This window comes from Diabrotica virgifera, chromosome 3, assembly GCF_917563875.1.
Source record: "Diabrotica virgifera virgifera chromosome 3, PGI_DIABVI_V3a".
Taxonomy (NCBI): Eukaryota; Metazoa; Arthropoda; class Insecta; order Coleoptera; family Chrysomelidae; genus Diabrotica; species Diabrotica virgifera.
In genome coordinates, this window is record NC_065445.1 from 58,532,270 (window position 1) to 58,549,902 (window position 17,633).

The window sequence follows — 17,633 nt, forward strand, 5'->3', positions numbered from 1 at the left end:
GAGATTTTTTTTATTTTTGTCATCTTTAATCTTTAATGATATTAGTAAATTTTTTATTGAAACTCTGTCTTCATTGTTCCAACTTTAAGAACATTTAAATACTACCAAATTCTCAACTATTAATGCTCGATTCGTATTCTTGCTTTTTATACTAAGGCATTTAGCTCTAGAACACCGTAATAAATCGATTTTTAAATACACCACCTAGAGACTGCCACTTCTGGCATTGTGTTCAGGATGACGTCAGGAAAAAATTATACTATAAAAAATGGATGAAAATGCATAATCGCATTTTTAAGTGCATAAAAATATCAAAATAAGCATTTTAAGGGCCAGATTTTGTTACTCGGAAGTTTTTGGGGCCGCTGGCTGAATACAACCACTCCATCAGAACCGACCTCAGGAATACCTGGTCCACAGGATCACTGCTAAGGCACGTCATCTGGAGGTTCGAGGACTATCGGTTCTAAATTAATGCAAACAGATTACTCGGGGGTTTTGGGATGGCTGAACACAATTACGTCATCAAAAGTGTCCCACAGAGCCCCTGGTACCCAAGATCTCTGCTGAGGCACGTCATCTTCTAGAATTTCGTAGGCATTTAAACTTAATTGATACAAACAGATAGATTACTTGGGGGTTTTTGGAAATAGTGAATACGAATATGACATTAAAATCGACCCTCGCGGAGTACCAACTTCCCAGGGTGACTGATATGCACGTCATTTTCTGGAATTTTGAGTGTGTTCGATTTTTGGAGGTCGGTTCTGGTGGCGTGTTTATGTTCAGCAATCCAAAAACCCCCGAGTAATATATTTGCATCAATTTAGTGTCGGAGAACCTCAAAATTCCAGAAGATGACTAACATATCAGCCACCCTGGTACTAGGTGCGCCAACGGTCAGTTCTAATACCATATTCGTGTTAAGCAACAACAAAAAAGCCCCCGAGTAATCTGGTTGTATCAATTTAGTACAGAAAAGCCCCAAAACTCCAGAAGATGACGTTCCTCAGCAGTGACCCTGGACACCAGGTGCTCCAGGGGGCCTGTGCTGGTGACGTATTCCTATTCAGCAATCCCAAAAACCTCCAAGTAATCTGTTTGTTGTACCAATTGAAGGCAGAAAACCCTCGACCCTCCAGATGACGTTCCCTTGCAGTAATTATGTGCACGAGGTGCTTCTGCGGCCGGCTTTGATTACGTACTTGTCTTCAGTGATCCCAAAAACCCCCTGAATAACAAATTTGGCCCTTAATGCATTTTTTTATATGTTCATGCATTTTTTGACATTTTATGCATTTTAAGCTAGAATTATTTATTTTCACCCATTTTTTATAGTAGATATTTTCCTGGTGTCTTCTTTAATATAATGCAAAAAAGTGCAAGTTTCTAGGTGCTGTATTTAAAAATTGATTTATTTTGACCTAATTACCCTGATCTATTATTATAGTCTCCTAACATTTGTCTATTTAGTTGCCTTCGTAATTCCGATTATTTGTAGATACATAAAAACTGTATGGATTTTCTGTAGGGATTTATTGAATAAATTTAATTTTTTTTTGTATTTTTTAAGTTGTGGAAAAAAGTTTAAAAAAGTTTTTCACTTTTCCATTTGACGTACACTTTTATACTTATATCAAGTGAGGGTTAATTAATTTCTTTTCGAAAACCATGTAAATTGTTTACGTTTCTCTTACGGGAGAAATTAAATGTCCAGCAAACGACGGCAATGTTGCCAAATTCCTTTTAGCGGGAATTTTAAAATTTTATAGCAGTTTGGTTTTAAATCTGACAGTTCTGTTTTCTCAAGTCAAAAATCTTAACCTTACTTTTACAACTGATTAGGATTATTATTATTATTATTTTATTTACATGTAAATTGAAACAATAAATATTGTGCTGTGTCATAATTTCAAACTCATTATGTTGCAGTCTTTTCCAGTTGATAAAATTGCAATTCAAAAACTTTTAGGTAGGTACGTGTAACTTCCGCATTATTATTTATTTTTTAAGTATTAAGGTTGATGTTGATATCAAAAATTTAGATTTCAAAGATAGTTTTATGTAGGTAGATACTAATAGAGTAATACTAGATAATAGATTAGATACAAAGTAAGCTGTAAGTAGTATAACTGCCCATGTAATCACCTGTTATGTTGTTTTTTTAGATTTGCACTGTATGGATGGCAGAGGAAGAGAACAAGAGTACAAGAACATGAAACATCTTATTATGAATGTATACGTATGTGATCCTCAAAAAATTATTTTACAAAACAAGATCGAGAAAGAGCTTTAAAATCCCAAGGATCCTGCAAAATGTTTATTTGGTGTACTAGTCGAATAATAGTATCTAAAAATATTGAAACTATTTTAAAACACATTACGGGCGTGAGGATGATATAGAGCACTTACATAAATACCAAAATCAGATAAATATCTCTTCAAAGTTTATTTAGAGACTTTCTTCAAAAATGTAACTAAAATATTTGCATATCGACGGTGGAAAGGCAGGACTTTGTAACTGAAAAATTTTTATAACATGAGTTACTTCAGTTTTCAGTTTAGAATAAGTGTATCGGCAGCTATTAAACAGCGATTACAGCTGGGAAAGTTTCCGATTTCCCAGCTCTAAAAGCTGTTTAATAGGTACTCATACACTTATTCTAAAGCGAAAACCTAAGTAACTCATTTTATACAAATTTTTCAGTTATGAGGTCCTGCCTTTCCGCCGTCGATATACACAATAAATTTTAAAACAAGAATGTTACCACTAAACCACTTTTTAAATATTACTCATGAATATTTACTACAGTTTACAATTTCAAACTAGTGTGTTTGATTCTCCTATACCTATATTTATTTTACTTTTTTAGTAAACTTCAGACTGTTCAGGATAGCATAATAGCATAGGAGGCGAATTAAAAAGAATTGATTTACTTACAAGAAAAGATATCACAAACATTAAACTCTCTTATGGCATTGATTTGAAAGATGGGTATATGTACAATGATGATGCAACCATTGTTTATTTTTGGGTTGAATGCTTACAGACTCATGTCCAATATTATTTTACAAACAACAGAGCATACTAATGGATATTCATTCTGAATTTAACATTTATGATTTTTGTCTTGTTTTCCTTAATACTGTGCCGAAAGGAACTGTTAATTAAGTTTGGTAAATCCTTTATCGCAATCGATGGAACTCATGGGCTCAATTCCTATGCCTTTAAACTTATGACAGTATTAGTAAAAGATGAATTTGGGAATGGATTTTGTACTGCTTTCTTATTTTCAAATAGAAAAGATACCTACTTTTGAGAAAGTAGAAAACTCAAAGAGGTACCACAAAAATGTATATTATAAAAATGTCATACAAGGACGCGTTTCGGCTCTTACCGAGCCATCATCAGCTTGAAATACAGGAGCAAAGTCTAAAACTGTCCTACAATATAAAAAGGAAATTTTTAAGCATGTGGTGATCACGCCCACCTCGGCAAAGAAACTTACCAGACCAGGAAGGAGGAAGAATCTAATGGCTTACATTGTATTGGGTTCTTTAGGTTTCATTCTAAGTTATAAGTAGTGTATTAGACATTAAGAGTATAAATTCATTTTAAGATTTAAATGACTTCCTCTTTGAGAGAAACCATCTTGCGAACAGATCAGGTGCAAGGAACTTTTCGGTGAACTGTCAAATTGCTGTCAGTGATGACAGATGACATGTAGTACTCAAGAATGAATTTGTCGTTAGGTGGTAAATGTTGTAACTAGAAGACCCCACAGACTAGGGAAAGAAAAAAGAAGAAGATTAAACGTCAAATTCAAAATTTGTAAGGTGAAAGAATAGAGGAAAATGAATAGGACAATATTGAATGTATACGGTATTAAAACGAAGAGGAAAAGCTGAAAAACAATGAAGAATAGCAAGAGGTTATTGCTATTCTTCATTGTTTTTCAGCTTTTCCTCTTCGTTTTAATACCGTATACATTCAATATTGTCCTATTCATTTTCCTCTATTCTTTCACCTTACGAATTTTGAAGTTGACGTTTAATCTTCTTCTTTTTTCTTTCCCTAGTCTGTGGGGTCTTCTAGTTACAACATTTACCACCTAACGACAAATTCATTCTTGAGTACTACATGTCATCTGTTATCACTGACAGCAATTTGACAGTTCACCGAAAAGTTCCTTGCACCTGATCTGTTCGCAAGATGGTTTCTCTCAAAGAGGAAGTCATTTAAATCTTAAAATGAATTTATACCCTTAATGTCTAATACACTACTTATAACTTAGAATGAAACCTAAAGAACCCAATACAATGTAAGCCATTAGATTCTTCCTCCTTCCTGGTCTGGTAAGTTCCTTTGCCGAGGTGGGCGTGATCACCACATGCTTAAAAATTTCCTTTTTATATTGTAGGACAGTTTTAGACTTTGCTCCTGTATTTCAAGCTGATGATGGCTCGGTAAGAGCCGAAACGCGTCCTTGTATGACATTTTTATAATATACATTTTTGTGGTACCTCTTTGAGTTTTCTACTTTCTTACCTCGAGACCACTTTTGAGAATGGATACTTCTCTTCATATACCTACTTTTATTTACCAATTTTTTTAAATACATGTTTGTGTTGGTATTATATGTATAGTCAAATGTTTTCATATCAGGCATAAGCGACACCTTTTACAATGCCTCGTCAAATGTAATGGGTATTGCTCCTAATAGACTGTTAAGTGCCTGGCACATAGATAGGGCATGGTAAGTAAATCTTAATAAAATATCTGATTCTGAAAAAAATCCTATTATGTATACAAGATGTATTAATGATGGTTTAGAGAGTATTAATAGCTTTTTGGGTAGACTACTAAGTGATGCAGATACATACAATTTTAGTAAGTATTTCCAGTAGAACTACTGCAATAACATCCAACAATGGGCCTATTGTTATAGGAAGGGGTTGTGGAATTAATACCAATATGACCATTCAAAATTTTTATAAAATTTTGGATAAAAGGGTATCCATTAGATGTTATTAGTTAAGTTTAAAACTTGGCACTCATGGAGAGCTATACCATAATATATAAGAGGTATATCTCATAATATTACATCTCATATTGTTCACTACAGTAGTAATGAGTGAGCCTGCATACACAGAACCATAATAATATATTATAATTCCTGTATGCAGGCTCAATCATTACAATAGTGAGCAATATGAGATATAACATATTATAGTATAAGTCTCTGTGCATGACCAGATTAACATGTTTGGTGCCCATCTTGAACAAGCTTCACTTGGTTGGTACCACATACTTAAATCATTTATTTAGTTACACAGTACTACTCACATAACTTATGTGTCGTCAGTACCTTCCGTAAAACCTTCGTGATGCTACCCATACTTCATGGCCACTGAATGTGTTGAAAGCTTTTTAATGTAGGAGAGTTATACTAAAATATATATCTTATATTATATTGCCTTAAATAGAAAAAATATCTTATTTAAATTGTATCCATGTAAGTTTTGATTTAATGAAATAAACCTTTTAATCAAAAAAGTGTTGTTTACTTGTGTACACCCAGCAATACCCTGATCATAGATAAATAATATAGTATTACCGGATCCTGATATGCAGACGCCAATAGGGCTTTTCATCGATTGTCATTTGTTTCGAGCTTCTGTCATGAGTCACATAATATTAATGTATCTATGTCATACGTTTTTGGTTTGTATCATTGGTATATACCAATAACGAACGACGTAGATATATCAATATTATGTGACACATGACAGAAGCTCGAAACAAATAACTGTGAATGAAATGCCCTATTGAATAGGGCTTTTCATCGATTGTCATTTGTTTCGAGCTTCGGTCAAGTGTCACATAATATGTATTAATATATCTACGTCATACGTCTTTGGTTTGTATCATTGGCAATATCATTAACATATGACATAGATATATTAATATTAGACAACACATGACAGAAGCTCGAAACAAATGACTGAGTGAAAAGCCCTATATCATGTAAATACAAGTCATAAAGATGTCTTTCTACGGTTAAAATTTCACAGCCTAAAGACATCATTTATGTAACTTCTTAAGCCGTGACAAAATGACTGCAATAAGAAAATAGAATTTATTAACTCGCCTCGCCCCAGGTAAAGTAAAGGTGCTAGGCCACTAAGAATGTTTTTTTCAATTTTTTTTATTATGCCGCTTTAGTGCTTAGCTATTTAGCCAGATACATGATGAGAATTAATACTATTATAATACATATTAAAACTAATTCAAATTACTAGTAATTTTATTATTATTCTGAATAATTATGTAACCACTTAATACTAAAATAGAAAGTGTCCATCTATACTATCCGAACACATTTTCACCTTTGAAATCGTAAATTTCCATTCCCATTAAAAAATAATTTGTACTGTATAAGTATATTTCTTTTGAGCTTCATTTTTTTTTCAAAACACTGCAACATGAGATTTAAATTATGACACAGTACAATACTTGTTTCAATATTTACATGTAAATAAAATAATCCTAATTACTTGTAAAAGTAAGGTTATATTAAAATTTAAGGATACAGAACTCTCTTTTAAAATCAAAGTGGCATTAGACTAATTTTAAAATTCCCGCTAAAAGGAAAAAGGTAAATCTGGCAACAGTGCCGTCGTTTGCTGGACATTTAATCTCTCCCTTCTTTTACTTCCTGTATATACATACCCTGTATACATACACCCCTGCATGTTTAGATTGTTTATGTATAAAAATCTTAGGGTCAAGTGATATTTCACCACATTGAGATATTATTTAAATAATTATTTAAATAGTTCAGCAATATGAAAACTATTAATGATTAGAGCACCAGGTAACACAAATTCTCACTTCATTTGGCTTTTTGTTTACACCTGCTTATAACAGGTAATAATTTTTACAATACAAAGACAAACAAAAATACTGTTAAATACAATGGACTTTTCGTTGTTCCACCGCTTTCAACGATGTTAACACCTGGTGGACTACCTTGTTTTACCGTTATAGGAGTTGGTCGATACTCTGCGGGACAGGGCAGATCCCGTACAGGAATTGACATGAGAAAGACTTTGCCGCTGTCCGCTTCATTGTCCTTGTCGAAGTAATCGTCCTGGTCGAAGTTTTCCTCTATGGAGTTCGAGAAGACAGATGGTGAGCAAACTAGGTTTTCGACCACTTCTGTGGTAGCTGTGGTCCTGTCGTTATTCATTGAGCATTGCAGTTCCTCCAGAGAATTGCGAATGTGAGCTTGAGCTGTCTTATCGTGAAGTACATACATCCAGTCCAGACGGCAATCGCAACTAAATCGATTCCCTGAAATAAAATAAAAAGATTAAAATGTCATGTATTTGTAACAGAAGTACAAAAAGATTATACAGGGTGTTTCATTAAGAATTGTCCAGAATATAGTAACTGGAGAAACCTTAGCACAAAATACGAAGATTTAACCTAAACACTTAAATAAAATATTCCTCCTTACCGAGATACAGAGTGTTTTATTACAAATTACCTAAAATGATTTTAGCCCATGGTTTTAACACCTTCCTATATTGACAGAGTTTCCACATATTAGGATTCTTTAACTGGTGTAAACAGATAGTTTTCCGCTGTTACCAGAGGCGTGCTGTAGGTATATATACTTAATTTCCCCCCTTTTCCCCTCACAATCTACGCCACTGTCGTAAAAATCATTTCAGTATATTTTTTTTATTCTTCGTTACTTTTTACGTAAATATCATCCTCTTTCCTCAATGCGATGGAGGGAGCAGTTTTCAAGTTAATTGCGTTTAAATGTAAAAGAATTAAATAAGATTATGGTAGGGGAGCCCAAGCGGGGATTTTTGCAGTTACTTGAGCGCGTCAGATTATCATAAGAGGAGAAACCTGTTACCCTGCAGATGTAGCTCTACCATATATTGGCTCTTAACACAGGAAAGTTTGTTAAGGGGGGCCCGAAAAAAAATCTATACTTAAAAATACTCGAAATTGTCAGATTAAGATAAGGTAAGTTAAGTACATGCAAAGGAGTGTACCTATATTTCAAAAATCTGACGATTTGAGTAAGGAAATGGGTGATTCAAAAAGGTTCACAAAAAAGCGAATATTTCGCGAAATGAACGTCAGATCGAAAAACTAAAAAATACTTCTTCAATATTTTTTTAAAATCTATCGAATGGCACTAAATATGGGCCCCCACAGAGAGGGGTTGGGGGTAAATTTAAAATTTAAATACAAACCTCGCGATATTTTGCAAAATGAACAAGACACCCCACGCAGGTGGGGTGGGGGTTACTTTAAAATCTTAAATGGGACCCCCAAATTTTTATTGGATATTTGGATTCCTTTCCTAAAAATAGGTATCTTTTATTCGAGACATTTTTTCGACTTAGGGATAGATGGCACTATAATCGAAAAAAAAAGATTGTTTTAAGTGGAAATTTAAATTAAAAAAATGGAAAGTCCCCACTAAAATTGAAACTTTGAATTAACTTTTTTTGGTTTTAGGACCTAATAATCATAACCTAATAGGTCCCCATAACGCTCAAGTGACTGCAAATTTAGTATACTTTGCTCCCCTACCATTATGTGTATTTTAAACGCGTAATATTATTTAATGTTTAAAATATACAGTCTGCGTAACTTGGAACCATATGGGAAACTTTTTAATATCAATTTTACGAAAAAAAGTCATTCTTTATAAAGTTCTCTGCATAGTCTAAAACCTTAGATGCAATCATCAGATATCAAATTTTGTCAACAGTATACGAGGTATGTCAAAAAATATGAATTTCGCTCAAGAGCAAACTACCTTTATATTTCAAAATATCAAAAATTTTATTATGAAAAGTTATTTTTGTAACCAAAAACCATATTCAAATATGCAATAACAGCCTTCTACTTGAAAAAAAAAATTCTGAAATTTTCCTAAATTACCGATTCCGAACATCATTTGTATTTATTTGACATGTAATAACTCTTTTATTAATAATTTTAGGAAAAAAAGTTATCCTTCATAAAAATCTGTCCATGGTCTGAAACTCAAGATGCAACCATCAGTTATCGAAGTTTGTTAATTTTATACGAGGTGTATCAAATAATATGAATGTAGAAAGAATTCTCTCTAAATTCATATTTACACACTTCGTATAAAATTAAAAAACTTGGATAACTGATGGTTGCATCTTGAGGTTTAGACCATGCACAGATTTTTATGAAGAATAACTTTTTTTCCTAAAATTATTAATAAAAGAGTTATTACATGTCTAATAAATAACAATGATGTTAGGAATCGGTAATTTTGGAAAATTTCAGAAATTTGCATATTTGAATATGGTTTTTAATTACAAATAACTTTTCATAATGAAATTTTTTGATATTTTGAAATATAAAGATAGTTTTCTCTTGAGCGAAATTCATATTTTTTGACATACCTCGTATACTGTTGACAAAATTTGATATGTGATGATTGCATCTTAGGTTTTAGACTATGCAGAGCACTTTATAAAGAATGACTTTTTTTCGTAAAATTGATATTAAAAAAGTTTCCCATGTGGTTCCAAGTTACGCAGACACCCTGTATAAACTTATTGAATCCATTACCTTTCAACGCAAATAACTTGAAAACTACTCACTCTATCGCATTGACACAAAAGGATGATGTTTACGTAAAAAGTAACGAAGAATAAAAAAAAAGAATGTGTGTGTACTTTGTACGCACGTAAGAAGTTATACTTCTATTATATGATTTAAACGAAATTAATATACTTTTTATTTATATTTTGTTTAAATATTAAACTAATTTATACTTACTACTTCTTAAACATTTTTATTAGAACAGTGCCAAAAATTAAAATAATAAAAGAATAAAACACACACAAACACATTAAACAAGCCACAAATGATGTATGAACATTAATTGTGGAAAATTTTTTTAACTAAATACGTATTTTCTGAAAATACAATTATATAATAAATATACTCACAATCATAAAATGTATTAAAAAAACAAAAAAGAAAGTTTCTATTGGGACTCGAACCAGCGCTGATAAGCGCGGTTGGTATTGGAATTCATTCGCCTTCAACGCTTAGCCACGGACACTATGTGTCATTATTTACGAAGATCGACTAACTAAACGGATTAAACTTGTGATATTTTGATATTTTGAAAATTGATCAAATTATTTTAATTTTGAATTGAAATGATTTAGAATTGAAAAAATACAACAAAACATAGAGTAAGAAAACAATATATTATACATTTATACATTTATACATTTGTTTACCTTTACCTTTACCTCCAAACCACAGCTGTCCTACAGCTGCCATATCGGATAATTTTTGACATGTCATTTGAACATCCAATCAGAACAAAGTTATAATGCGCATGCGCCGGGCTGATAGGTTTTAACATATAAAAATTCACTCTCTATCGCCGGTAAAGAAGTATAACTTCAAAAACATACTAAAATGATTATTACGACAGTGGCGTATATTGTGAGGGGTAAAAGGAAATGAAGTATATATTACAACAGCACGCCTCTGGTAACAGCGAAAAACTATCTGTTAACAACAGTTAAAGTATCCTGATATGTATAAACTCTTTGTCAAGTTTGAACAGAAAATATTCGAAGGTGTTAAAACAATGGGCTAAAATCATTTTAGGATATTTGTAGTAAAACACTGGGTAAGTCTCGGTAAGGAGGAATATTTTATTTTAGTTGTGTTAGGTTTAATCTTCATATTTTGTGCTAAGGTTTCTCCAGTTACTATATGGACAATCCTTATAGGTAAATGTAATCCAGATAGGTAAAATTTGCTAATCATTTTAGACATTTTAAAGTCTATAACTAACAATACTATTTAACATTGTAGATGTAAAGTATTAAAAACTTATGAGCACTACACCGTCAATTTTCAGTGGCCCATGCGTCTACAGTGGAAAATCAAACTTTCTACTCATGGACGAGATAGGTAAATTATAGGGTACACCCCGAAGATAAGCAAAATGCTCTAACTCCCAGAATTAAATTTTTTACATTCTATGTGATTATAAAATAAGACAGCACAATTTTAATCAACTACCCCTTTCCTTCCACCTCCACCTCCACCTATCAAACACGTCATTTTACTTTTTTTTTAGGTGGGATGCAATTAATTTTAAAATTTCAAAAAATTCACATGCATTGTTGACGATATTACCAAATGAAATTTATATAAATATGTATGTATTATTCTGTTTTATACACAATATAATATGTATATTGATGGAGTATACAACACGCCAAGATGATTCAAATAATAAAAGAAGCAGGAACTAACAACCAAGATCTGAAAATAATTAGTAACCTTTACTGGAAACAGACTGCAAACCTCAGAGTTGACGGTGAACACACCGAATATGTGAAAATCATGCGTGGAGTGAGGCAAGGCTGCATTTTGTCCCCCCTAATTTTCAATCTTTACTTTGAAATAATATTTATCGAAGTTTTTGCACGAAATTGAAAAATGTATTCTGCTGAACGGGTACCAGCTAAATAACATCAGGTATGCAGATGACACCATAGTATTTGCGGACAACCTAGAAGACCTATAAGACATCATGAACAAAATCACGTATTACAGTCAACAATATGGACTCAATATAAACGTAAAGAAGACAAAGTATGATCGTCAGCAAGAAAAAGACAACAGGTCAGCTCTACATTAAGCAAACCCCTGTAGAAAGAGTGAGGCACTACATCTACCCCGGCACCATAATAAATGAAGAATAGACCAACAACTAAGAGATAAGAGCGCGCATCGGAAAAGCAAGATCAATCTACAACCGTATGGTTTTTCAAGAACCACAACATTTCTCTTGGTATAAAACTAAGCATGCTGAGATCCTACGTCTTCTGTGTCCTTTTTTATGGTGATGAATCATGGAACTTGAACGAAGATATGTGCCGAAACTTGGAAGCATTTGAGATGTGGCTATATAGGAAAATTCTTAAAATCCCATGGACTGATCGGGTCACAAATGAGGAGGTCCTTAGAAGAATGGGGAAGGACCGAGAAGTACTGACCACCATCAAATATCGAAAGTTGTAATACTTTAAACACCTTATGCGAAATTAATCTAGATATGCCCTCCTACAAGCCATCCTGCAAGGAAAATATTTCGAAAGCGGGGTCCAGAAAGAAGAAGAACATAACAACGTGGAATGAAGTAAACACTTCTGTTGTATGTAGGCATATGAATTTATTAAAAAACCCTTAAAATTTATCCACTAAGGAGTGGAAGTACAAAACGCTTTCGGTCAGACTGACCATCATCGGTGTAAACGTCCAATGTACAAGTAATTGTAACTAGCCACTTTAATAGGTATAAAAACCTCTAAAATACATTATTGTTACATTCTATATTAAAAAGTGGTCGACATTAAGTCGATGTCTTAAGATTTAAAGATCACATGTGAATGTATTTCATCCTTGCTCGAAAATTGCACAAGGTATGTATTTGTGTTCAGGTCGACCACTTTTTATATAGAACGTAACAATAATGTATTTTAGAGGTTTTTATACCTATTAAAGTGGCTCGTTACAATTACTTGTACACTGGACGTTTACACTGATGATGGTCAGTCTGACCGAAAACGTTTTGTACTTCCACTCCTTAGTGGATAAATTTTAAGGGTTTTTTAATAAATTCATATGCTTACATACAACAGAAGTGTTTACTTCATTCCACGTTGTTGTATTGAAGGGATACAGCCAACTACAGGGTTTACCCCTTTTTTAAAGTTTTAAGAAGAACATACTGGTTAAAGAACCTCAGAACCTGGTTCAACACAACATATGTGCAGCTTTTCCGCGTTGCTGCAGATAAGGTGAATATTGCCATGATGATCGCCAACATTCGTCACGGATAGGCACATCAAGAAAAAGAAGATGTTTTATAGATTCATTTGTTGAATGTACATACATAACCTCAAACATCCTTTTTATTTTTTTTTGGAAAAAGCGTATATCTTTCCTTTAGAGGTGGTTGAAGGTCTGGTTTGTTTTTATTTTGTGTATTTTATCGAACACTATATTTCTAATCTTTTTAGATTCTTCCGTAAGGTATGCCACCTTAAAAAATCCGAAAAACTGTTTTAGAGGGTTTTTAGGGGATTGAACGTGTTTCGCTTGTTTTTAAATGTTCTAAAGGACTGAAACACTTAAATTTACACATCATCTATAAAAAACTTATTTGACCTATTTTGAAGTCTATAAAATACGGAAAATCTCTAGAAAACCATTTTTCGTATTTTTGAAGATGGCGAACCTTACAGAAAAGTCCGACAAATTAAAAATAGAGTTTTTGATAAAGTGCATATAATAAAAGATAGACCTAAGTACATCCATCTCAAAAAAATGTTTTACGCTTTTTTTTAACAAAAACTATGGTGTATGACCTAAAACGTAGACATATTTTGTAAAAGCCTCATCTATGAGTGTGAATTTTTGGAAATTATAAAATTTATTGAATATAAATATCCCCAAAAAAATAAAATCGAAAAATTATATTTTTAATGGAGGGGGAGGGGAAGTGGTGGGTTAAAATTGCGCTGAGTTTTATTTTTTAATCACACAGAATGTAAAAAAAATAATTCTGGGAGTGACGGGAGTTTTGTCTATCATAACGGGGGCACCCTTTAATTTATTTATCCCATTCATAAATGAAAAGATTGATTTTCCAGAGTCGACGCCTATGCCACTGAAAAATGAAGTTCTTATGTGTTAATAATAAGTTTTCTTTTAGCCATTTCGAATCTTATGGCTTGTTCATATAAGAGCGGATTGCCAACGTCGACGCAGCGATTTACCAGTTAAAACGCTGGTAAACTGGCGGGTGCATAATGTACGATGTTGAGCGGTTGCGGTTGCATTTGTTTCTATGTTAACTTGAAACGCGGAGGTTGGGTTTTTCAGGTAAACCGCGACGTCAACGTTGGCAAACCGCCCTTATAATATGTACGAGGCCTTAGTACAGTGGAACCTCGATAAGTCAGATTAATAGGGACCGCGGCCGATCCGGGTTATCGAAAATCCGGGTTAGTCGGAGAATATGGTAAAAATTAATAAAATACGGTACTCTTACAGATAAACTTAATTATAATTGCCAAAAAAATGAAATACTTATGTCCAGTACATCTAAATTACGTACAGTTGTATACATTAATGTTTATTTCTTGGTAAAAAAACTCAGTCAAAGTGAAAACATTTTTATTTTATCAGATGAAAATCGATCCGGGTTAGCCGGACTTCCGGGTTATCGGAGGCCGACTTATCGGGGTTCCACTGTACATAAGAAATATATTCAAACTCAAACTTTTTTAGTAAAAACAAATGTTTACAAACTCTGGGCCACTACAACAAAAGTTGGGAAAAAACTAAAATTTGAAAAGGTTAAAAGATGCTGTTCATGTATTTATTTTTCATGCTTTTCATCCACAATAATTGCTTAGTTACATATTTATTAATTTCTAACCGTTATAAAGCAAGGTATTCCTTACTTTGGGTTTTTGACTAAAGCCATTTTAACCTGCTCAGAGCTGGTAAAGTATTTATTTATTTAAATCGTTTTGAATTTTAAAGTGTCAAATAAAACGACAAGAAGGAAATCAATATACACACATCGGCAAAATTAGCCGAACACCTTAAAAATGGGACATGTTTGATGTCTCGAATCTCCTAATCCTGTTGTCCGATTTGAATGATTCTTTTAGTATGTTATAGCCTTATTAGTTAAGAATATCGGTGTAATAATATTGTTGCTAGACAGGTAAATGTCATTTTATACCGGGTGTTACAATCATGCTGTGTTTTTTCTTATACTTCGGAACACGCTGTGTAATATTCTAGCATATATAAAATATTAAAATTAAAACTCGATCACTTACGAAACTTCGGCTTTCTTAACATTTTCTTTCTTGATTCATTTGCTTATGTTGGAAAATAAAAAAGTTATGTGCTTTAACAACTAGCCAAGCTTTTTATTAATAAATCTTCATAGTAGGGGAGGAAAGTATGCTAAATTTGCAGTTACTCGAGCGTTATGGGGACCTATTGGATTGTGAAGAGTGGGTGCTAAAACCAAAAAAAGTTAAGTTAAGTTTTTCATAAAGTGTGGAACTCTCCATTTTTTAATTTAATTTTCCATTTCCACCAATCGTTTTTTCCGATTATAGGAAATATAGGCTATATAATCTATCTATAATTGGAAAAAATGTTGCGAATAAAAGTTGCTTATTTTTACGTCAAGGATCCAAATCTGCAATACAAATTGGGGGCTCCTATTAAAGATTTTAAAGTAACCCCCCACTCCACCTCCGTGGGGGGTCGTGTTTGGTGCCATTCGGTAGATTTTTGGAAAATATTGAATAGGTGTATTTTGCAGTTTTACGATCTGATGTTCATTTCGCGAAATATCGCAGAGTTCGTATTTAAATTTTTAATTTACTCCCACCCCTCTCCGTGGGGTGTCACGAGCCCCCACGGATGTGGGGAGGGGATTTAATTTAAAATCTTAAATAGGAGCCCCCAATTTTTATTTCAGGTTTGGATTCTTTACATGAAAATAAGCAACTTTTATTCGACACATTTTTTCGAATTATAGATAGATAGCGCTATAATCGGAGAAAAATGATTGTTTCAAATGGAAAATTAAATTAAAAAATGAAAAGTCCCTCACTTTAAAAACTTAACTTAACCTTTTTCTGATTTTAGCACATACTCTTCTCAATCCAATAGGTCCCCATAACGCTCGAGTAACTGCAAATTTAATATATTACTTTCCTCCCCTACTATGAGGATTTATTGATGAAAAACATGGATAGTTGTTAACGCACATAACTTTTTTAATATTTCACATAAATAAATGAATCAAAAATAAGAATGTTAAGAAAGCCTAATTCTACAATCAAGTATTGATTATATTATTTTAGATATGCTAGAATATTCCACAGGGTGTTCCAAACTTTAAGGAAAAAAGACAGTATGCTTGGTACACCCGGTATAAAATGATATTTACCTGTCTAGCAACAATATTATTACAGCAATATTCTTAAATAATAAGGCTATAACATAATAAAAGAATCACTCAAATCGGACCAGTGGTTTAGGAAATTCAAGACATCAAACATGTCCCATTTTTAAGGTGTTCGGCTAATTTTTCCGGTGTGCGTAGTATTAAAAAATGTGTACTTTTAACTAAGAAATTAATAGGATATGTACAAACAAGTAATATCCTTATAATATTATATAATATCCTTCATAAAACTAGCTGCAGATATTTTCAAGAATTCAAAATACTGCCTTTGACCTGTATTTATATTCTGGAGATCTGTATATTTATATTTAATAACCTCGAACATTTTAAAACCAATAGGCAAATTCGCAACCTAAATAGTATGAATATACAGGGTACCGAGAAAGTGTGGAAACACAGCAATTTCTCGAAAATCGCTGAAACGGTCTTTATAGGTTTTGGCGGGCAAGGGGTTTTTAATACGGCCGGTGTTATCGTCGTAATTACATTGTTGTCAAATCTTCCGTTTTTCTGGAAATCTAATGAACTTTCTTATTTCAAATGGAACACCTTATATATATTTTTTTGTTTTGACGTCCTTAAGAAATATTGATTGTTTTTAATGTTATATTCCCTATACATAAATGCCATATTTCGGAGTTACTGTATTAAAAAGAAATTTTAAACGAATTTTATAAAAATCAATTTTTCCGACCCGGTGGACATTATTTTAGATTCTTTGAATAATTGGAAACAAAAAAGGTCTGTTCTTAAGTTTGTCCAATGTTAATCTTCTCCGAGTTATAAATAATTTAAATCTGGAAAAAATCGAAAAATGACGATTTTCTAGGTTTAAAAACACAGGAAAAAAATATTATTTTTAAAACTACGAAGGGCCTAAATTCAGGTTCAAACCTTATTTTTTCAGATGTTGATAAGTAATTTGGGCTTGTTTAATTTCAAAACACTGTTTTCTAGTTGTCAATGCAGCCCGATCGCCCGTCCTTTCATATGCACTTCATTAAAAATTTAAACAAAAAAACAATGTTTTCAAATAAAACGTGGCAAAAATTCTTACAAGGTGCTGATAAAAGAAGTTTTAAGCTTGCATTTAGGTACTTTGTAATTTAAAAAATTATTTTTTTAAGTGTGTTTTTGAATCTTAAAAATCGTAATTTTTCGATTTTTTTCAGTATTACATTGTTTATTACTGAGAAACGATTAACTTTATAGAAAAATTACAAATGACCTTTTTGTTTTCAAGTACACAAAGAATCTAAAATAATGTCCATCCGGACCGAAAAATTTGATTTTTAAAATTTGTTTAAATTTTTTTTAAATAGATTTAGCAATAACTCCGAAATTGTGGCATTTAGGTATAGGGAATGTAGCATAAAAAATACTCAGTATTTCTTAAGGACTTCAGATTTCCAAAAAAACAAAAGATTTGACAACAATGTACTTACCACTATAATATCGGCAGTATTATAAAACCCTTACCCACCAAAACCTATAAAAATCGTACCAGCGGTTTCC